The following is a 24,799-nucleotide window of genomic DNA, read 5'->3' as shown; positions in this document are numbered from 1 at the left end:
CCTTAAAAGAATTACATAGAAAATATTCTCTGTAAGTGAACTTCATGAACTGGTACATATCTCTTTAGTTACAATTGATATATATAGATATGTACGTACAAATTGCTGCATTAAGTAGTGTTCATAACTAGCCAAAAATATAATTAAAGTTTTACTTTCTAAATTTTTTATTGGATGCCATGCAAAGGAGAACAAATATTACTGGTAGTGAATTGTATTAGTAAGTCTTTAAAGAGCTGTCAAAGCTGGAACAACAGTTAACTGTCTCTGACCTTGGCACAAGGAAGGAATTAAAGTGCACATTTGTCACAATATGTAAAAAGTTCTCGCTGAAGTTTGAAAGCTGGTAGAAGAAAAGGTTTCTGCCAAAAGACAGTGATAGATATAGCAGTACATGGCAGAGATCCCAAGGTTAAGAAACCAGATGTGAGTTATATAATTTGGGAGAGGAAAGATGTTTAATGCGACTGTACAGTCAGTGCAAAGTAATGCTTGAACAAATCAACTGTTGTTTACATAGGAGACTAAAAAGTGATAGCATTAAGTATATATACTTTGCTGAAAAATATTTATTACTCTCTGTGGTGGACTGAAGTGAATAAATTCAGTACAAATCACTATGTGCTCCTGGGAATAATACCAAACAGATCTTCAAGGCAGCAGGAGAGCACAGAGTTGATTTTTGGATAACTTGTACAGTGCTTGTCTCGACTGTAGGGAAGCATGTTTTCAGTTAGCCAAGAACCAAGAGTAACTAGAATTGTGAGATAACCTATAACAGAAGAAAACTTCTGCCAAGCAACCCATTCCCTGTTATCCTAAGTAAGAGCCAAGAAATGAACAGTTTAAGAAGTGGAAAACATGTTTATTAAATATGAAATCAATATTTTGTGTGTGGTTGGGGGGGGGGGGGGGGAAGAGTAGGCAACGATTTGATTATATGCACTTATTCAGCTTTTATTTTTCTGTTTTACTTTTGTTATTTGTGCTTCTCTCTTGCTACATTACGTTTTAGGCAAAATTATTTTACTGTCTCATAAAGAAACTTGGTGAAAAATTATTAGTCCACTGCCAAGAAATAATTTTTGGTCCCCCAAAGAAAACTTGTTAAATCCTAACTAGCAGGTTCTATAATGGATGCCTATAAGGGATTTAAATGATTTTCAAGCATATAAATAAATAAATACAAAACAATATTAAAACATTTTAATCACTAAGTAGGTGAGGAATGCACGTATGCAGTAACGTGAGGAAAGCAATTCATTATCGTGCAAATAACTTGTTAATTGCTTTTTATAAGTACTTATTTTCTCATCTACAGAATACAGAATTTTGAAATTAAACTGATGTAAGGAAAATTGTTGATCACAGCCTGAACCTTTGATTAACCATCTGAGGCAAGCGATGAGTCAGCTGTGGGAGCACAGGTGAGGGTAATTCAGTTGTGCTCCTGGAAGGGGGTGGAGCTTGACTCCATCTCTCCCAGATCCCATTTAAGGGCTGACAACCACTAAAGTAGCATCTCTTTCTGGAGGTTGTTCCTTTGTAGAGTTCTGGTGGGGAGCTTTGATATTGGTGAGCGCCTGTCTTGAAGGTCTCAGAGTTGGTGAGTCTTTTCTGGCTGTTTATTTCCAGCTGTATTTTTATTATTCCATATACTTGTATTATTTTAAACATGCAACTGAATGATGTTTAGGAAAAACCAAATTAATATTGAAGGTCTTTAGATGTATGTACTTTGGAAAATGCCTTGGAAATGCCACTGGGAATTTACTGCTCAATGTGCAAAGATTGTTGGAGACTAGTTTTTAGACTTTCTACTTCTGTATTTTTTTGCTGTGCAGTTTTGAGTGTGAATGTTAAGCCATTTCTTGTGAGTTAGAAAAGAAACATTTTCACTTCCATTTTCACAGGAATTTTGTGAAGCTTGACTTCAGAATTTATGGGCCAGAGGGAGCAATGTACTGGATTCTAATACTCATCTAAGTAAAATGGTGGGCATACCATTAGTTTCCAATACATTAATGTCTTGTAGCTGCTACTCCTGGCTTCGCATCATCCAAATTCACTGGTTATTCCTTGTAATACCCCAAGTCTTTGTAGTTACTCTCATTAAATTCTAGTAGGTCTATCTTCTTCCATTTTTATTGCTTTTTAAGTTGCTTGTTAGATTAAAAGAACAATGCACCCAATTAGCAGGAGCAGTTTAGGCAAGCACAATAGCACCAGCAAGTCTCACTAGGAGTCAAGAGGATAAACAGCATTTTGGTTTGCTTTACTTGCTGTATGGGCAGCTAGTCAAAATATGAGATTAATGCACTGTATTCAGAATGGGTGAATCCAATCCTGGAGGATTTCATACAGCTCTGGGGTTCACAATACAGGAGGAGGAGTTGATTTGATTCTTGAATACTAGCTACCTATGCCACTTCTTAGTCATCAGACTGTTTGGTCTTGATCATCTTTCCATGTAATTCCTTCAGTTTTCTTTAGGGTTAATGCTCTGAACTAACTGTTCTAATACTTTTGTTTCCTATTTATAACATTAAAAAACAAACAAAAATCACTTTATCCCAGGCTGTTTTCCACACTTGTATTTAGTCTTACTTTCCCAGCTTTTCTTGAAGGTCAGGCTGAATGGAGCTCTGACCAACCTGAACTAACTGTAGATGTCCCTGTTCATTGTAGGGGAGCTGGACTTAGATGACCTTTAAAGGTTCTTTCTAACTTGAATCTTATTCACATATATGTGCTTGAGCCATTCTTCATCCTCTGTTTCTACTTTCTTACTTTCTTGCTCTGATCAGTTTGCCTAGCTATCTTCAAATTCCCGTACTGCTCACTGATTCCTTGTCAAATATTTTTCATTTTGCCCCCTGTGGCGCAAGTGGTAGGAGTGCCGCTCTGCTACACAGAGGCTCGAATCCCGGGGGTTGGACTCGATGATCTCTAAGGTCCCTTCCAACCCGCACGAAACTATGAAACTATGAAATTTCCTTAATATCCTCTAAAAACATTTTATATCCAACTCATATTTTATCTCAGTCTGCATACAACTTAAGATCTTTCAGTGGGATAAGAATTTGTATGCTTTCAAAAATGTACAGATTTTCTGTTCCTGCATGTAGAGTCTGTCAGAGTAATCTGTAAATCTTTACATGTTATTTAAACCTCTTCCATTTTTCAGTAAAGAAGGAAATGCAGCACATGTCATGCTGGTAGATCCCACATCACAGTCTGAGGCAAAGTCTACAGCAGAGAACTTAAGCAATTTTCTTTGCAACACAGTCTTGTCTCTTCATGGCCTAACAGTACACTTTCCTTTTCTGGTAAACAGCAATGATTCTGTCATTGGAGAAATTTGCAGTATGGCAAGGTTATTATGGTAGAATTCACTAATTTGTAGCTGACAGCGAAATATATTTTAGAGTTCAAAGAATGCTATTAATATTGAAGTTATGCACTCAAAGCTTTCAGTGCTCCCCTAGTCAAGGCAATTTACCAGAAATGAACTAAATTTCATATAGAAAATATTTATAAAGTGATATGGTGCAAACTCCCAGATGCTACACTGCTAATATTTCATAGAATAGTTATTGTCCTAATGGATTTTATTTGGTGGAAAATGTACTTGGTGTCATATAAAACATAAAATAAGACTATTCTATAATTTGTACATGAAAAATGGCCAGAAGGAATATTTTTGTATATTGTCATTAAAAGACAACAAATTTTCATACACAACATAAGATTCATAAGTACACAACCCTTTATCATTTGTCATTACCATATTGACAGCCTACAGAAGAACAGTGCTGTCCTGATCATATTGTCAGGCCATTTGTTAAAGTGCTAGTGGTGTTCAGTAACAGCTTTCTGATAAAATAATTTAATAGAAATAAAACAGCTAAATTATTGTTCTGACCCAAGACTTCTTCCCTAGAGACCCTGTACATTCAATCGTGACTCTCCACTAACTATGAATTTGAGTATTTACATCTGATTATCAAACAACCATAAGATTCCCAGTATTTCTGAGAAACAATCTCTTCTTAGAAGGATCGTACACACATATGGAAGAGAATAACTAACTTTGTCTATCTGTGCATTCTGAGGTCAATTTGAGTAAAATGTAATGCAAAATTGCCATCAAAGACATTCCTTAACTTCTCATGCAATAGCAAAAGATGAATTATATCAGTAAAGAAAAAATGTTGAAAGCAAAATGGTTCTGAAATCCAGTGACACAGGTACTGAAGTGGTAAGATGCTAGTTCCCTGTTGTCTGAGCAAATGCTTTCAACAGTACATTGTTAACTAAAATTTCCTGCTGTGATCAGTTTGTACTATGAAGAATGCATGACTACATTTACATTGGAACCAGATCAGGCATCCCCAGAAATACACAACACTCTATCTACTTGCTATGTCCCAGACAGGCTCAAGTGGGATAAAAGTGTCTAGATGCTCAGTCAAGTTTGGTATTTTATACTACATTTTTGGATGTAGATTTTAGATGTCAAAATCCTTTTTCAGATACGGCCTCTGAACTCTTGTCATGTGTGATTGAACTTATCCACAATTGGCAGTCATACAGCTAAATAAATTGTGGTCCTAATTTAAAGTGACCAGGCTGAATTACTAGGAAGAATTCCTGCACTGTTCTGTGAATAGATGCTTCTGAAGTGGTCTGTGACTTGTGCCAAATGCTTATGGTTGTTACAGACTGAAAGCTGCAAACAATTGTTTCTGCAGCTTTTCAGTAGGTCCTTAAATTGAACTTCTTTCTATTGTTTTTCATTCAAGTTCACTGCATTCATCACACAACAAAATTCAAAAACAATTTGCCTGATGTCTGTTGGTGAGTAATACTACGGTTTTAGAGTCTACTAGGTTTATTTGTTTGAGGAATACTATATTGACGTACGCAATATTCATTGCACAAAATTCACAGCATTTTCAAATATGTCTTTTGAATAGTGACAAAAAAGATACTCTTCTGATATAACGTCCGTGCATTCCTTCATTCCTGACAATGTACAATAGAATCTTAAAGGTGCTTGTAATTGATACTTTTCAGAAAATCTAGTCAAATATGCCTATAATGGCACCATGCTCTAAGAGAAGACAAGAAAATTGTACTGTTTTCTACAAGAAAACAAAAAGGTGAGCAGCCAATCAGTTAAAATAAATAACAGTGTCATTTTACCTTGAACAAGTCTTATTTTCTCCTAACCGAATGCTTGCTGTACACAATTTCCTTAGATGTCATCCAAACATAGACAATATTGTAGATACTAGATTTTTACTCTTGTGTATTTCTGAAACATACGCTTCCATTCTGTGTTCTTTTAAGTTTGTTAATGCCCTTCATAAACATATTACCCAAAGAATTTAGACAGTATGTACTATAATTTTTCATGGATATTTTGATTATTTTTATTGTTTTTTTTATTCTATATCTAGACATAGGCAATTATTTTTGGAAACACTTAATAATTTTAGATGCTTGCATTTCTTTGGAACTAACTTGAAAGAGTTTCAGTGCTCATGAATCCAGTCTGCTGTGGATGATTCAGCTAATGTTCAGAAACAAAAATAACCACAGTCAGCCTCAAATCCTAGATCATAGAATGGCTTGGGTTGAAAGGGACCCAAGGGTAATCAAGTTCCAACCCCCCCCACCACAGGCAGGACTACGAATCTCCACATTTAATACTAGACCAGGCTGTCCAGGGTCCCATCCAATCTGGTCATGAGTACTTCCAGGGTTGGAGCACTCACAGCCTCTCTGGGCAACCTGTTCCAATACCTCACCACTCTCTGTATAAAGAACTTCATCCTGACATCCAGGAAATCCCTGGGGGAAAAAAAAAATAAAAAAAAAATAATCTTGAATTATACAGTAATCTTCATCATCTGCTACAAGCATGTTGTAGCTGTAGTAGACATAAATATCTGGTTGGAAATGATGAGATTGAAAGATGAATAACAAAATGCTACCAAAATAAAAAGGGCAAGAAATCTCTCACTTTTTGCCCCCCTCTACAGTCGCTGGAGTTCAGAGATCTTAAATTAGCCAGATAGTCATGATAAACTGAACAAATTAGATACAATTTTTCTATCTGTGATTTTCTATGTGATTAGAAAATGCTGGTGTAGGAAATGTCAGCCTAATATTTATAATTTTACAGGGTAAAATAGTAATGATTTTTGAAATTATAACTGTAATAATTGAGAGAAAAACAATAGCAGCAGCAGTACAGCTAAAAGAATAAAAATATCTATTGATACAGGAGTCTCTAGGCTTTTGGGAGTAGTGACTAGCAAGGACAAGAGTTTTGTTGTTGTTTTCTTGCTTTTCAATTGACAAAATGTGCAATAGCAATGATAATCCATGCTTCAAGTAGCACTGTGGGAGTGGAAATAAATTAAGCTGTACTCCTAAACTACTGATTGGCATATGATCGTGTTGCCAATAACATAGAAATATTTTTAAACTGAATTTACCACCTTTGTGCAACACGAGGTGTTAAGCTGTGCATCACACTGAACTGATATTTCAGAACTAACTTTGAGTCTTTCCCTCTGAAAGCGGCAAGCTGGGATTTAAATTGTTAGATGTCATTCTTCTTTGCTCTAAGAGCTTTTCAGTCAAGATAATACCATGGTTCTAAGCACCCTAATAGTTCTTAATGGCCCTGACCAGCCTCACCCAATTCCCTGTCTCATTGGCGGAGAGCCACTTTGGTCGACACTGAGTCTGCTTTTCCTTCTTACTGCCCTTGCAGTATGCTACCTTAAATGGCATTTTTTGTAACTCCATGGGTGCTCGTCATCTTAACTTTTTTTTTGGCTATTTTGTCATGTATTCCCTAATACAATTCAACTGCACTTATAATGTCATTGAAAGAAATTGAAGTAACAAGCTTTTTTTTTTTTTTCTTTGATTACACTGAGGTTTCTTACTCATCAAGTCCTTCCTAGAATTTATTCGAACTTCTTTCCTGCAAGCCTAGAGTGGGAATTCACTTTGATCTTAATAAGAGATTTTTTTGTTTGTTGTGCTTGCAGCACCTGACAATCTAGCATATGACATGTTACTGCTATCCATACATTTATATCTTTTCTTTGCCAGCTATGTAGGAAGTTTTGCTTGAAAGAGACTTCAAAGTTTTTCTGGCAAAGCCTAGCTTCTTTCTGATTTTTCAGTTTGTGGGCATATTAAAAGACTTGTTGTTATGCTACTAAATGTGGTAACAAAAATAAAGAGTTATATTAAATTGTATTTCCTATTTCAGTTTAGTCTTTCTTTTGTAAGCTGCTTATGTCCATAGATTGAATTTTGCTGAACAAAGAGTTCAGAATCATTGTCTCTGGCACAAAGTTCAGTAGTGCTGGACAGGCACCAATACCAATGACATACAGTGCTTTTCAAAATAAACTTCAGTCTTCCAGTAGATCTTTTATGGTGTTTTTTTTTTTTTCCCTGTAATGTTGGAATAAATTAGTCAGTACATGGCAGTTTGAATTCCTTGATGGATTTGAAAGGTGATCAAAGGTAAACTAGCTCAAGCACAGCTGTATACTGTGCTCTGGGCTATAACAGCTAAGTTCTAACTGTGCTCCAGTTGCTCAGCTGAAAGACAGTGCAGGTACCTCATGTACTTCATGCAGACCTCAGCCATGCAAATAGCCTCTGGGAAATTAGGTGGCTTTTGCTGGTTCAGTAATAATTGCTATAAATATAAAACAGAGTTTCAATTTTCAGAGTTGTAAAGGAATCCAAAATAATTTGGTTGTGTCTCTATTCAGCTTTTTGTGTAATATAAAAGTTGTGCAACCCAGAGCAAAGTGCTTAACGTTCATGTGCTGAAACGGTAAAATGAACCAGGCAGGATGGGAAGGGACATGACTCCCCTTTCTCTGGTAGCTCAGGCATTCTGACTGAGGCTGGCTTTAAGCTTTTTTCTTGGATTTCTTCCCACTGTAAACTCTAGTGTCTCTTCAGACGGACTAGATCTAATTTGGAGTAATTTTTCATCAAATACACTGTGCTGTTCTAACATCTGATTTATGCACAACTCTGAACAGATTGTCTGCTATCTTTAGGACTTCTCACCCTACCCCAGTACTAAAGAGAAAATGTAAACTTATCTACTGGAGTTGTTATGCCTGTTCAAGCTTTCAGCTCTTAGCTTTATTAGATGCTCTGAAATTTCTCAAGTAACAGAAGGCAGAATTATCTTTGGTGTGTTTTAGACAGATGTTCTGGTCTGCTGATGTATTTAGAACTATATCTTATGTCCAGAGATAAAACTTTCATATTTAATAACTTTATTTAAAAATTCTTTATTTATAAATCACTTAAGAACTGATCTTTGGGAATTAGTCTTCTAAAATAATAGTTGGAGGGCCAAATTTGAGTCAGAAATTCATACTTTCTTTTGCTATGACTTCATGGTTGCAACCATAAAAGCTTGTTACGCTGTTTGTTGCGTAGGTACTTGTATGTTTGCTCTATTAATGAGATTATCATAGCATCATTCTCAGCAGTTATGGTTTGCAAAATTTAATACAAAGATATAGTCATAAATATCCAGTAGCTGCAAGGAATGTTTCTTACAAGGTACAGTGGTATTATTTCATCCAGTGATATGCTCAGAAGTCTTTGTTCTGTTATCCACATATTCAGACATAGGAAGGGGCTGTTTTTTGGAGTTTGTTTGGAAGTTTTATTTCTGCTGTGTTTTTTGGTATTGATTTTGTTTATTTTTAAGAAGTTCCTCATCTATACTTATTGATGCATCCAATATTTCTATCTAGCTGGTTCTCATGAGCTGTTGCTAGCCTCCATTAGCACCCAGGTGTTGCAAGGGAGCCTCTCTATAGAATATCATCAGTACTGTGCTTCTCTATAGACACACCTTACATTAACCACCATCCAGACTGAGAGTACAGTCACACTCCTACAGTTTATGAAAACTAAGACACTCCATTTTCTTGAATAGCTTAACCTACATTAACAATAAGATAAAAGTAAAGAATTTGTTTACTTGATGAGGCTATAGGGAATTTGGTGATAACTATTATTTTCTCTTTATTTCTATTGTTACTCTACTGATGTTCAAACTGTGAGGTTTTTCCCTGCATGTCTGAGCTGTCTAGAGACTCAAAAAATGAAATGCCTATATGCTCAGACATTCCCTTATGAAATAAGGTAAAGATTTGGAGATACGAAAGAATTATTCACGAATCTCGCCTCAGCTTCCAATCAGGCAAAACCCCCTCTGCTTCCTCACCTCAGACTTCTGTGGATCAAAAGTTAAAATCCTACTACAGATAATATTTTCCTGCAGAATTGTCTCTTGCCTCAGCCAAACATCTACAGATGGTGCATTGGCATGTGGAGTAGTTTCCTACTTGTGTAAGGTGTAATATTTGCCTTTGAAACAATTTGTACTGTAAGGAAGACCAAATTGGATTCAGCTCTTCTTTTGCAGTTTCTTTGTGCAATTAAAATATCAATGACAGAAAATATCAAGGACAAAACTATTTTTTTTTTTTAAATTTTCACAAATTAAAATGTCAAGGATAATTAAAACTATCAGGATAATAGTGCATCTGGGAAGAAAAAGTTAATTTCACCCAAACATTTATGAATACTATGATAATATTACAGTAGAGATGCTCAGAATCTTATTTAGGCATTACCAGAAGGATACAGGGGACTCTTTAAAGCTTCTATATTCAGCGAAAACTTATTTACACTGACTAGCTTCAGAGACCTAAGGATACTATTTCTGAATAAGTGTATGATTTTCATCTCATTTTTAATATACAGAATCATAAGTTATTTTAACTTCTGTTCAAATGCACTAAAATATGAGCCACACCCTCTCTTAGACAAAGACACTGCATATTTCTGCAGTCAGCTTTCTAGTTTCAAGATATGTGTGGCAACAGTATGTTCAATGGTAACACATAGAAGTGTGATGCTTCTCACATGTGTAATGCTTTTCTCATTAATCAATCATCATATTTTCTCTATTCACGAAATCTAATCAACATACAGAAATACCTGAAAGGAGGATGCAAAGAGGGCAGAGTCAGATTCCTCTCAGTAGTGCCCAGGCAGTAGGCACTGATTGAAACACTGAAAACACTATTTTACCATGAGGGTGACAGAGAACTGGCACAGGTTGTCCAGAATGACTGGAGTCACCACCTTGGAGTTATTTAAAAAGTTGTCTGGACATGGTCTTGAACAACTGACAGCCCTGCTTAAGCAGTTTGAACCAGATAATGTCCTGACCATTTTCTGGTTCATGGAATCACCAACCCAGATGTGTGAAATTTCTGATAGAGTGTAGGATGAGCTGTCTGTGGCTACAGTATTCAAGATTGATGAGCTGCCATTTTCCATTCAAATTATATTTCCTCAGAAGTATTTAAGCCAGACTTGCTGATGAGCTAAGATATGAGGAAACATTGAAATCACGCCACTGAAGTTATCTTTTCAGCAGTTCTAAAAGTACTGTCTGGACTGCTGACACCTTGGGAGCAGGCAGGCAAAAGATACAGATGTAAGACACAGAGACACAAATAAGCAAGATCTAGGAAACCTGGCAAATAACTGCTAGAAATCTCTAATGCTGTCAAAGTTTTATCAGAAACAATTCTGGTATCTGCTGACTTTAAGAAAAATGATCCAGTTTTTCACAGACTGCTTTAATCTCGTACCATGAAAGCACTGTACATCTCAGCACTATATACTCCCTGTAGAGAGTCTTTCATGAACTGGAAACCATTCCTCAGTATTTTCTCTCCTCAGACATATGATTTCTCCAGTAGAAATATATCTTGTTCCACATCTCTCCTATAAATATTTAGAAAAGTTTTCCATTTTTAATGTATACCAAAACAAATAGAAGTTTTCTGCTGTGTTGGAAAATGAAACCACAATAACATTCTCTGGATAATGTGTAGCCAAATGAAGCAACAGCTGGATGAAGTGGAAAGCTATGGCTTCCTGTTGAATGGAAAGAATTTAAATCAGAATTTGTAAAAAATTACAGTATTGGACAGGATCATAGGAGTGAGAGAAAGCCAAATACAAGCAAAAATAGGTATATCTTCAAATATTTCTGGAAGACCCCTACTCTGCAACTGTCCTTTACGAAATTATTCCCCCCAGTCCAAGATGGCCTATATAATTATGCTTCAATGCTGGAGGAAGCCTGCCAAAGTTCAGTTCAGAGGAAAAAAGAAATAAGGAATACAATTCTTGCTACAACTTAAGATTGCAGAAACAGAAAGGGATCCTTAGCAGCAGCCAGGAACAAAAAGACATAATATTGGAAGAAAACAATGTTCCATAATTTTCCTAAATTTTGATCCAGTCTTCTTATGCTATGAATTACAACAGTAATGAGCACTTTCCAAAAGTAGATAATCGTCATTGTATGTTCTGTCCTTCAAAATACCATATAAAATTTATTGTAACTGACGTTTTGCAGAAGATTAAAAATGGACGTCTTAACTAAGTTAAAAGTAGGTAATAATTTGTAAGTTTTGATGTAATAAGATATCCAAGGGAAAAGCAGATTTTGATATAAATGCTTCTAATTTTTACAATACCTTCACATGAGATTTTCTTCTGACTGAATGTATTCTGATTCTGCAATTCCAGAAATAAATATAAATGCACATTTAAGTCTGTGATATACTGTGAGTACTGTCCAATTAACTAATGAACATATATGTCTGAATGAAGCATCATATTAATAACAAGTAAGAATATACTTGGAGAGGCTATTTATTAGAAGTAACATTTTGTTTGGTATCTCAACCACTTAACACTTCTGGTCTTTTAGAACTAATCAATCTATATTTTTCCTATGTCTTTTCTTCAGTGTATGAGACTATTTATAAGCATGGGAAATGGGATGGGGTGGATTTGACCTGTTGTGAATGTAACAGATGCACAAACAATGACAGGAGTGGCATTAATCTTGAGTCTGTTATGCACCTTTCAATTAAAAGAAAGTTAATAGGTACGTTCTTTTAACTCTATTAGCAGTAAGAATTATCCACTCCTCATACAGGGCTCCTTGAAATGAAAGCAACTGGATTCATGTCCAGTAAGAAACTCCCTTCCCAGAACAGAGTGATAAAGGTATATAACATATATTTAATAGACAGCTGGTAGTGGCAATGGGAGGCAAGGTAACACAGATGCATGAAAATATGTCCTTATTTATTTTAACCACAAGTCTATTTTGTAGATTTAAGAATCAGGTAGGTACTTCAAAATATCAAACTTTATTTTGTTTGAAATACAGAACCATGTGGATTAGTAGAAATCTGTTATGAGAAAATATAACCTTCATAGTGGTGAAAGAGTAGCTTTTCTTGGGAATAATCTGCAGTCAAAAACCTTTCAACTGTATCTTTAATGATTTGCCAGATATTAGAATATTTTACTAATAAGCAATTTATTACCTTGGAAGTCTTGGAAACTTGTAGAAGTATAAATCACGTGCAGTTTATCTTCCCTGGAAGATACTTTATGAAAACACTTTTTTATGTCTTTGACTAGGAAAATTGTTTGTACTTCTATGTAGGAATGATAAATTAAATTTAGCATATTTTCTAGGCAACAAAGAAAACAAAGACTTTAAGTCAGCATCCTGAGTTATCTGGAGCAGCACTATTTAATTTACTTATTGATGCAAGCTGTGCTGTTTTCTTCTTTGACCGTTCTATCTGATATGTGAAACACAGATGTATCTATTTTCTTTATAACCACTGTGGATTGTAACATCTCCCCAGGCACAGTGAAGGAAATATATTTCCTGCAGTGACCAGGTTGTACATCTTATTTATAATTTGTTGAAGTGAAGCTGTAATCTTGGATTATACAAAAATAGGATCTCCATGTGAGACAAAGGAGTGGCTCATAGCATAATACAAGTACTGACCTGGCAAAGTAATTGCACTGTGATAAACTTCAACTATGCTGATAATTATATGGATTCCATGGAGAGTTTCCATATATTTGGATATAAAGGCCAAGTAGTTCATTGCCATAAATCTAACTGGCTACATAAACTACTAAAATAATACACTGTACATACAGCTACAATTTTTCATAATTAATATAAATATAATTCAGATTTTTTTACTCATATCTTACACACACAGTCTGCAACTGAAGGTAAATAATTCATATTCAGCAGTGAAAGGAATCTGTAATTTTCCTTTTGGTTCTAGGAGAATGCAACACAATCTCATAAAATCAGTAAAATCATTTACACTCCTCAGTGGTGTCATTATGGATTACAATGGATTTATTAAGCAAACAAACAACACAGTGAAGCCATGGGAGATAGCCAGTAATAGAAAACATTTGATTTCAGCACAACGTTTATCCATTATTTATTTGGCATTGATTTGTAGTTTCCCTAGTAAGAATTCATGCTCTAAAGATTCTTGATATGAAGCCACTGAGATATGTTCATACTAAGATTTAGGAGGAAAAAAAAAAAACAAACCATAGAAAGTTTAAGAGTTAGTTCTATTTATTTATTTATTTATTTGCAATTTGCATTTGTTGCATCACAAATTCGGAATGTTCCTACCATAATGCTCAAACAAATTCTAAAGTAAACTTTACATTTATTATATTAACAAGATAAAAATAAAGAAAATAAATTAAACTTATGAAACATTTGTAAGCCGGTAAATCAGTAATATATTTTATTATATTACTGTAAATCAGTAAGATATTTTAACATAGTATCTGAAATTGCTTTTTCTTTTTTTTTCTTCCCAAATGCTCACAGATAAGTGCAACAATTTAAAGAAAAATTGATATGTTCTGAAACATTTAGAAACCAAATTCCTAGTTCTCCTAAAGAAACACTACATTCTTGCATATATTCGACTTTTACCTGAGCCTAGTACAGTGTTTTAATATTGAACGCACTCTAGTAGTCAAAATAATTACTGTTTAAAGTTGTTTTCTGTAAATAAGCAGCCCCATTTTATGCGAACTTCTTGGTAGTTTAAGACTTTCTAGGAACCCTTTTGGTGTATTTGGCAATCTTTCTAATTGTTTAAATGCTTAAATGTGCAGTGTAAAACAGTAATTCCTTAGGAAGATGCATAAGCAGGCTAAATTGGTTAGAGGTATACGGGTTTCAGTTACACAGCTTTTTCTTACTGTGACAGCCAGTGTCACTTGACATAGAACAAAAAATAAAGAAAGGAATAAATTCTGACAATCTGATCATCAAATCAGATCTCCACATTTTGTATTATTTTTCTTCCTCTTCAGCCTCAAAAAAACTGTTTGTTGACTTCAGGGGTCAAAATTTGTTGGCTGTTTTTTTCAGAGAATGTCACATTTTAGGGGTACTATATCTTAAACACGGGGATTTTCTGTTCTGTATTGTGACTACTATGAGTTTGTACAACACAGTTCTCTTGACGTTTATGCTAAACTAGTAGTTTCTTGTCTCCTTCAAGCTTCTGAAACAACTCTGTCTATATTTTTAGGCACTCCAAACCACTTAACAATTTGGAATCTTCAAGCTTTCAAAGAAAGACTCTTACTTTTTATCTCAACACTGTAATATAAATCTAGGTGTAGGTATAAATAAGTACATTGAACTTAGAATTATTTACTCACTATCTGAATCGGAAAAGTTCTCACCTATTTCAGTGTTGGTAAGGGTGAACTTTGCATTTTACTGTTCCTGTTTTATTTCCACGACTTTTATGTAATTGATGCTTAAATCATAATAGATATTTTGAAATGATCTGTAGTACTTAAGCATAATAGAGATAGTGGATACAAAATAAAAAAATCCTAAGTGCCTCTCATTATCACTGACATTAAAATACATCTTCTCATTTTCAGAAACGAATTTCTTAATACACCAAAACTTGAGTAAGAAATCTCTGCCCTAACTGTTTGTGTCATATATTCATGTGCTTCTGTGGCATGGAAAGATGCACGGAAAGATTTTTATTAAAGCACTTTGCTCTTTGATAGTTTGATTCATCCACATTTTATTAAAGCATTTGAATTTTATAATTCATCTCTAGATTTTTTTCATATGTATGTTTTACTCTTGCGATTTATATGCTGTGTAATCTAATTTTTATTACTTACATAACATTTAAATTGCCCTATAAAATTCCTCATCAGACACAACTTCTCAGAATAAACACTAAAATGGATAAAGAATTTTTAATAATGCTTGTGTAAGGAAGCACAGAGGAAAGGAAAATGGAACTTCTATGAAGCTTACATAAATAATTTATATTTAGTGGGATGAAATGCATTTTAATTGTCGAGCTCCTAAAAATATGTGCCAAGCTGAGATATGGTTAATATTGGAACCTCTCATCAGAATGGATATTTCAGGCTGCTTTGTAGTGGATTTGGTGTTGGTATATCACTGTTGGGAACAGTACTAATAGCTGTTTTCTCACATTTCAGATTATGTTAAGAAACAGAAGATGTATTTTAAGATGTTATAAAAAATATTTAATTACAGAATTTCCAAATGCCGGCTTATGCTATTTACCAAAATACAAGATTTTCTGAAAACTATGAATATGTATGACGTGGCTGTATCCAGCACATTGCTCAAGCACAAAGAAAATAAAATAAGCAATAACGTTAAGAATGAATTTTGAAGTACAATATTAATGAGACAGAGGCAGAAGAAGGATCAAATATTTGATATACAATGTATTGCCTCTATTTTTATTTATTTATTTTTTTACCCTGGCCCACAACCTCAGAGGTGGTGGTACAGTAGTAGAGGCTGAACCTTCCTACCACTATTCCATTATATTTTGTTGTCATGTGACAGGTGATGACAGAGGAACGATCTGACAGAACAGTATCTGGCAAGGAAGTGCATATGAAAGAAGCAAAGATGTGTAATTGAATTCTTCCATGTTGAAAGAAATGGAACACACTGACATTCACTGCTTGCTGAACATTTACTGAAACCAAACAGTGGATGTGAGCACATTGAGGTAGCGCGTGGTGCGTTTTAGCAGTCATGACATGAACAGTGGGTCAAATCCAGTGGTGTAGATTTTTATGAGCATTGCATGCAAACTCTTGTTCATTGCTGGCTAAAATGTATAGTAATGGTGGTGTTTCTGTTGAAAAATAGTTTTTTGCAAATGAGAACATACTATATCAAATAGTGTTATTTTGCTCTTTGTATCTTTTGTAGTTTCCTTGGAACTAAAGAGAAGGTATTACTTTTGGAGCAACCCACATAGGTTATCTTCAGTCAGATGATTTCTGTGGTTTTTCACTGATGTGTGCCAGCTGAAGTACTAGTTGGTAAGTGAGTTTCCAAATTCATAGCTGGCTTATTAAAAGCATTTATTTTTCCTTATTCAATTGTAGCTCTTTTGTATATTCATGATGATGAAATTCAGTGGTATGTTCTCACATTTCACCATTTCTAATTTAGATGTCAAACCAATTAAGTGCAAAACTCATATTGGTGAAGGAAATCCTAATAATAAGAAAAGTTTAATCATGATAGAGTTTACAGTGCATCACTAGTGTTTATCTCAAACCGGCAGACTATTTGTATGTGCCAGAAGATCATAAATGGACAACCTCATTAGAGGTCACATCACTTTTGTTATTTAGAATTGTGTATACGATATTCTATAATGTCCCAGTGGTTACAGAAAATAAAAATTAAACAAATGTATTGCAGAATAAAAATCCTTTAGACTCAAAATTATACCAAATATCAGACTCCAACCCATGTAATTACATGTGATAAATACACATGATAAATAACTGGAGTTTTAGAAGCTAGCAGGAGGTCTCCCATTAGCTGAAATGATGCCAGAACTTCATCCCAGTATCAATGATGTATCAGAATGCATGAAAATGTATCTTATGCCATAATAAAATGGCTTGGATTTCTGTGCTTAAAAGGTTTATGAGGTTTGTTCAGGAATGATCGACTGTGCTATGTAAATATTACTTATGTGTGATAAGTTAATCTTATACTCTCAGGTTAATGGAAGTCAAGTTGAGAATACATACAGCAATTATACATATAGTGTAAATATGTTTGAGAGTGATTGATTGACGTGTATTTGAACATTGTTCAGTAGCCCTGAAATACCAGTTCCCAAGCCAAATTATACTTCATTAACTGTCCATTTCCTTAACACAGTTTGTTTTCTTATCATTCCTCTGGTACAGTCAGAAGCAAAGTTAAAGTTTTTTCCAGTTCTTATCTCATACTACCTTTAATTGTTAAAGTCATGTGCATAGTCTTGGTTTTGTTCATTTTTATAAACTTTGTCAGAGCCTCAGAAGCTGTATATGGTAGAACAATCCACAAGGATAGTCTGCTAATTGGTGAATTTCATTCAATACTGTTTCATGATGGTAAGAAATATTGTGCCAGTCTCTAAATATTTCTGAAATAAAGGTTTTCAACATTCAGCTGCTCAAGAAAGTTAACTAAAGGACTCATGTTTATCTTGCAGTATAAGTGCAGCTTATTGCCATGAATCATCTACAAAACTGTTTGGGAACTTGTTCATATTTTTCCCTTAAGAAAAGGTTATTTTGGCAAAAATAAAACCTTTTGGAGGGATGTTTTCACTGGAAAAATGTTTCTTAGATCCAGACTACAATTTCTAGCCAAAACTGCAGAAAAGTAGGCATATTTCCTAATTCTCTATAGGACTCAAATTAAGCCATTAAAATCCTAGGCTCTTGTATGGCAAAAGCTACAAAAGCTGGACTTGCTGCTGTTTGGGGATGTCTACATTCTGTTATCATCCTTTGTCACATGCTATGAATAATTATTTGTTCACTGGCCCAAAGTAACACAGTAACATATGTCTGTAAGGCTCATCACCCGATTACTTATATTCAACTTTCCGATGTTACTCAGTTTATGGAACACAACAAAGATTATCCTTAGACATTAAGAATATATTTAATTTTGATTCTAAATATACATTTAAATGATTTAACAGATTTTCAAACACCTTTTGAACATGGCAGGATATTCCTACAAACAAGTTAAAAACTTTATGAACTTTAAAGGACATCCATTTGCTATGCGTAACACTTAGATGTGACTGGAATATCAGGCTGTTTTTCTACTTTCTGACTTAGTGACAAATTCTTTTAAGCATCTATATATTCCACCAAGCTTTCATTTTGTGTTCATACTACACCATAAATATTTGAGAATGTCAGGCACATTGAAATTATTTGCCAGTAATAATCAAAGTAGTCAGGCAACAAAATAATTTCCACCTGTTGTTCATTAAGTGTGTGAGCGAGGTTTGTTCCTATTGCTCTACTTGTTAGAAATCCATTATTTCTTAACCAAGCATAGATCTAGAAAAATGTTTGACTAATGTTATTACACAGATGCCAAAATACTACTAAATATTGACAGGAAGTTTTAGACTCAGCTACAGTGAGAGAGATGCAGGAAAACAAGTACTGGTATCAGCTACATTCCAAGTAGGTTGTGACTGCACCGTATAGATCTCCAGGAAGAAACATAATGATATAAATGATATATGACTAGATTATATAAATGTAAAATTGATTGCTTTTTCTTTAAGCAGCTATATGTCAACAAAATCATAGAATTATTAACTTCAGTTTGTTGGTGTCATGGTTTTGTAATTTTGTAATTTTTTATTTATTTTTTTTTTTTAGCTGATGGAGGCATCTGCCTGGTACTTATATGCGATGTGGTATGGAATTTTGGCATCTACATCCCAGATGGAATAGCTAATCTTACAAACACTTGCATCCCAGATGGAATAGGCAATTTTATAAACACCACCATGTTCAATCCAGTGTACAGGCTATACTCTCAGATTTCTGCACGCTTTTCAATAGCCGAGACAGGGTTTGTACTTGTATCCATGTTATCAATATAAATGAATGTATATGGAATCCTATACATTCGTTCTATGCGGAAGTCTCCTCCAGAGCCAGAGAATGCTGACTGGCAGAGAATATGGAAAGGTTTAGGAAAAATCATAGAAGCATGGGGACCCGCAGTGTCATGGCATTTCACTCTTGAACACCTAAGGGACCCTGAGAAATTAAGTGAGTATTTGGGTCAGAGATCTAAGGAGGTAAACCTTATTTGGGGTTTGGCTTATGCATACCATGCTCTGTATCATACTATTCTGGAGAGAGAGAGTTTCCAATCTAAGATTCAAGCTAAAAAAGAAAAATCCCAAGTTAACTCTGATCAGTCACAGGAGGCATCAGTAGCAATATCAGTTGCCCCTTTGGAAGGCAAGAAATGGAAACGGGTCTCCATGCATCTAGAATGAAAAGAAGGAGAAGCAGGGTGGGGGGGGGGGCAGCAGATGATCCAGGTGCCGGGCATGGATCAGTACCAAAAAAGGCAAAAGGAAAAACCAAGAGGCATGAAGAAGAGACTGATGAGGAGGAGGAAATTACTTATTGTCGACCTCTGGAGCTGAATGAAATCCAAGGCTCAAGAAAGGAGTTTACACAGCGTCAAGATGAAGGTATCCTTGCTTGGTTGCTTCGCTGCTGGGACAACGGGGCCAACAGCTTGTCTCTAGATGGTAATGAAGCTCGCCAACTAGGAAGCATTGCCCAAGATGCAGGTGTCGACAGAGGGATTAGCAGATGTTCGGATGGAGCTGCCACTCTCTGGAGCCGGCTGTTAGAAGCCGTGAGAGAAAGGTACCCCTACAGGGATGCTTTGAAGCCTAAAATTACTTGTTGGGATACAGTCCAAAAAGGTATCCAGTACCTGAGGGAAATGGCGATGATGGAAATGTTGTACAACCCTGATCCAAACGAACGTGATTCTGAGAGAGTGAGGACCGATCCTGACATGTGGCAGAAAATCACAAGTACAGCACCAGAGAGAACTGCACAGTCATTGGTAACAGCATCTAGAGGATTCGAGGACAGATGGCCCTGAGTTATTGAAATGATTATAATACTTCAAACCGTCGATCAGCAGCTCCCCCCACTGCGTGCCGCAGTTTCTGCCATCTCACGGCTAGAAGACCGACTAGATGAAATGTACAAGAAATTGTTTCTATCAACTAATCATAATGATCCCATAATAGTATCAGAAACGACTGATGAAAGCCAGTCCTCGTACGGGCCACCAGGTCTAATGAAGGATCTGCTCCTTTAAAGTAGGCGTTAACAGATTCAGTAAGGGCTACTGCAACAGGCAAGGTGTCCTGGTTTCCCACCAGAGTCTCATTACACTCCTGTAACGAAGCTAATGAAGCTCTTTGAGAGCAAAGAGAGAGTTGTTCTAAAAGCTAAAAAAAAAAAAAAAAAAAAAAAAAAAAAGCAGAAACTCTATGCCCGCATCCTCCACCAAAAATCTGTCACGGGTTACCTAGATTTACCTATGCCAATGACAGGGGGGAGCCACCCCGTCGGGCCCCTGGGGCCCGGAAAGGAGGGGGAAAAGGGAAATGGGATAAAAACAGCAGCAATCTAAGGAGAAAAAACTTATTTTCCTAAATATGATATCAGAATACAAGTTAACACAATATAATATAATTGAGGCTAATAAATCGAACGAAACAGAGAGAGAGAGTCCCTGAAAACCGTGAGGCCTACTGTGAACTCTAGGCGACACAGCTGGAATGCTTCCCACTCTCTGAGAGTCCGAGAGAGAGAGAACTCCAGCCTGGGAATGAGATTATATAGCGTTATGGTCCCCTGACTTATCCCTGACCGTGATGTTCTCTGGGTTATGTAGTCTTCTTCTGTGAACTGCACATTCGATATAAGTATCTATACTTTACATGATGTTATGTGTAATACTGATAACAAAATTACAAAACCATGACAGTTGGAAAACAATATTTCTGTTGTTCACATTAATGAAATCAAAAATTCAACTTTCTGAATGTAGTAACTAAGACAAATATTTCCCATGCCATGGCTGTTTAATATTAGATGGAAAAATGTATTTGCTTTTTTCTTCTCTAAATGTGGGCTCTCTAGCAAGATAATTTCCATTTTAATTCATTGTGGCTTTCTCTAGTAATTTTTCTCAAAAATAATTATCTTGGTACATAAAGGAGAATGGAAAAGTTGAAATTTAATTACATCTTTTATCACTGTGTACAATAGTGTATTGTACGTAAAAATACTTTGCAATTTGGTTTGCATGTATTTATTTTTAACTAAGTAAAGGCTCTGTTTTTCAACAATTCTAGGTTACCATGGAGAAGAGAAACTTTAGGAAATAGTTTCAATATTGTGTTTTCCATCAAGACACAATGATAAAAATATTTTTTTTTCTAAAAATAATTCTATTTTGAACATCTGTTTTTTCTAATTTATTTTTATCCCTTTTATATAAAAATCACAGTTTCAAAGCGTGAAAAATTTCTGTCCTCAGTCAAAATTTCTGCCTAGACAAGGGGCATTTCCAGGCCTTTTGTACCACACCTTATCTGATATCTACATCAGATACCTAAGGGGACTTGCCAAAGTGTTGTAACTAGTGTCTCCTTTGCAATAAAAATTGAGATTTGTATTAAGTCTCTAAGGGCCATGTACCTTTAACTTGTGTGGTTACCACTCTCCCTTCTTCTAATAGCTTCCCCCATGGTCCAAGTTGACTGCACCACTTTGGTCCCGCTTGCACTTCCCAAGGCCACTTCACCTTGTGGGTCACTGGCTCTAGGTTCTCATGGGCAGGGAGCAAAATGTTATTCACTGTCCCAACTTGGGGTTTTAAAAATGTGTCATTTGCTTTAATTTGAATCCTAAGTGGGGAAGCCCACATGGTTTGTAATAGATGCAGGGCGCTGGGTCGTCCATTTTTGGGTCTTTCTTTTAAGTCTCTCAGGATCTCATGTAGTCTCTTTGTGCTATTTATACAGCTCTATAATACCTGCTTCTGTCAGATTATAAAACAAATGAATCTGCCTTCAGTATTTTCTTCAAAAATTACTACCACTATCTTACTAACTGCCAATCACAAGTTCATATTGTGACCTAGCAGTTCCCCTACATAGTTTAACAGAGATATCCTCCATTTCCCATAGTTCTGTCTAGAAGCTTTATCTGTAGAACACCACCTATTTCTTGACTGTTCTTTAGCATTTCAAACTTTTTAGTCATTTCCTTGGTGGATGGTTGTCCAGGATGTTCTACTGTCTGGCAGATAAGTCTTACTTTGTAAGTACAATTCAGCCTGTGAATTCAATGAATTCCAAGCACAATATGGCTATAAATAATAATCAAAAAAGATATATATGTTTTTCTGGCATTCTTGTCAAGGACACCATATAATTTCTTCCTTGGTGTATCTCTAATTCCAACAACCAAATAACAATCTAGAAATAATTGTAGATAATGTTTGGCACTGTTAAAGAATGGATCACTCATGTTTGCCAGTGGGAAGCTGAAAAAGCAATATGTATGTGAACAGTTCCGTATAAAATATATAAAAAAATAAATTCTTGTCATGGCAATCTTTTCTCCATTGTGACAGGAAGGAAATATGGGGATGAGAAACATGTGCAGTAAAAAATGTAAAACTTAAACTAGGCACAAGAGAAATTTGAGAATAGAATGACCAGTGTATTCTGCTCAGCTAATCACATGAATTGCCAGATTAGTCTTTCTTTCTCTCTCGGTCCTTTAATGAAATCTCATGTGGTTTTGAGAGAGATATTTTTTGTGTGTGAAACGATTTCCCATCAAGCTTGAAACAAAGCCAATGGTGAATAAAAGCTTTAGACATGAAGAACAAGTGAAAGAAGGTTCCATTTTACAAATTTCAGCCAATATCAATCTTGCCAACCCTTTCCCTTCAGTCTTCAGTTTGTATTTTTTCATTATGTTCATACTAAGTCATAGTGTTAGCACACGTGTTGTAGAAGTGAGACACACTGAGACATTTTTATCTTGATAGAGTTTTGGATGATATTTGTGAACACAAAAATTAAGAATTCTACACTTTTACGCCTTTCCAGTTTCAGTGTTTCACTTCAATTAAGTTTCACATAAACCTCAGTAGTTCAAAATCAGTTGTATCATTCCAGCACACTTGCTAGTAAATCAGACCACACAAGCCAAATTTATTCTATAAATAAGAACAACGAAGCAAAGTTTGGGATAAACAGCTTGGTAGCTGTAATGAGTAGGCACAAGTTCATCCTCTTATTTTCCAGGAAATGTTTTAAAGGTTACTGAAGTACATATGCGTACATACATATCTCTTTTACATTTCGTGACTTGTTTGGTGAGGGATGCCTAGGAGGAACTGCAGTGCTATTGTTGTTAAAATGATAAAAAATTATAAATTGTTGACCTCCTCTACTTGATTTTTTTCTTACTGTCTAAAAGCGCAAGAGAAATGCCAGAAACCAAGAATTCCTAATCCTGTGCTCAATTATTGCAAAGTGTAATGGCAGTGTTGGAACATGAATAAGACAGAAATAGAAGTTATATAAACAACACAGCTAAACTCTTTTTTATCAGAGTTTACTAGAACAAATACCGTGCCTGAGAAGAGAACAGATAAAGTCAAAATGTGACCAAAATAAAACTGCCATGAATCAATGGTTCAGTTAGAAGATACCTGGAGATATATGTGTAGCTGGATTTTCACTGAGCTGGTTTTCTCAAAAGTACTTTAGTGATAATATACACCACTTTAGGCACTTAGCTGCCCATTTAGGCATCACTGATATCTTTAGCTGCCACCTCTATCCAGAGGCAGGTACATTCTGTATGTGTTTTAGTTTCTGCCTATGACTTTGTGTTCATTGGAATAAGATTCCAGATCTCCATTAGCTGATGTCTTACTTGAAGCTCAGTCCCAAAGGAAGACTCCCAACCTAAGCACCTTCTTCCTCAGTTGAATCAATTTCATAGGTATGCCGGGACCACAAATATGAAGATTAAAATAAAATTGTTCCAGTTATTAGTCATTTACAATTTTAACCACATTGTAAGTCCTGTGCATTAGTCAGTCTGACAGTAAAGATTTCTGTAGGATAAGTGACTTCAGATGATATTCCTGTGTTAAGACAGGTAAGGTATGGGTTTGGATTTTAAAGCATTTTAAACTGACCTTTAAGCCACTAGGCTATTTGTTCCACAACAGCTGTATGTTTCTGCTTATTCCTTCTTTCTTGGATCCTCCCTGTGCTCTTACAAACACAACTTAGGAAAGCTGGAACTTATTAACTCACTCCCTGAATAAAATTGTACAGGTTTGGGATTGCATCCTACCTCTAGGCCAGTTTAAGAGACAATCTGTTCAGATAGTTTTGATGATCCTTTTCAATGCATGTAACTCTGTGAAATGCCACAGCTATTGATTTTGCTAGGTGACAATATCTGCACCAAAATCTGTGGACAACAGTGCAACAATTTCTTAAAGATTTTACATGGAAATATTATGTTTGGTTGCTTATTTTGTAAACCAGATATCTTCCGTTGAAAGTGGGAATAGGAATGGGGGATTGGGGAATTGATGTCATCAAGCATGCAAGATGAACAAAGAAATTAGATTCAAAGTCATTAGTTCCTTGTGTACAGGCAGGAACTGAGATTATGATTATCTGCAGTGTGTTTTGATGGTCATCTCTCCTGATGGAAAAGAGAAGACAATGTCTGTGTTTTCAAATGCAATTTATTGCTTTTGGATTATGTTGGATAAAATAGAATTGAAGTCATCTGTCTGTTTACCATTCTTTTCTTACACTTGTCTGTAATG

General features: G+C 35.4%; 1 long non-coding RNA gene across 2 annotated transcripts in view; it reads left to right on the top strand.

Annotated features, from left to right (window-relative positions):
- The window catches only part of LOC107313364 (uncharacterized), an 86,367-nt gene that overhangs the window by 35,610 nt on the left and 25,958 nt on the right, over positions 1 to 24,799 (top strand). The window contains exons 2-3 of one of the 2 annotated variants that reach the window (XR_001554963.3): positions 16,265 to 16,377; positions 18,754 to 18,897. This is a non-coding gene — a long non-coding RNA (uncharacterized LOC107313364). Of the gene's footprint in view, positions 1 to 16,264; positions 16,378 to 18,753; positions 18,898 to 24,799 lie in introns of those variants that run through there. The other variant, XR_014945360.1, reaches the window with a different exon arrangement.

Source organism: Coturnix japonica, chromosome 4 (genome assembly GCF_054131305.1).
Source record: "Coturnix japonica strain WE chromosome 4, WE-NBRP24, whole genome shotgun sequence".
Classification (NCBI taxonomy): domain Eukaryota; kingdom Metazoa; phylum Chordata; class Aves; order Galliformes; family Phasianidae; genus Coturnix; species Coturnix japonica.
The sequence above is the reverse complement of the archived record's forward strand: the minus strand, read 5'-3'. Positions and strand labels throughout refer to the sequence as shown.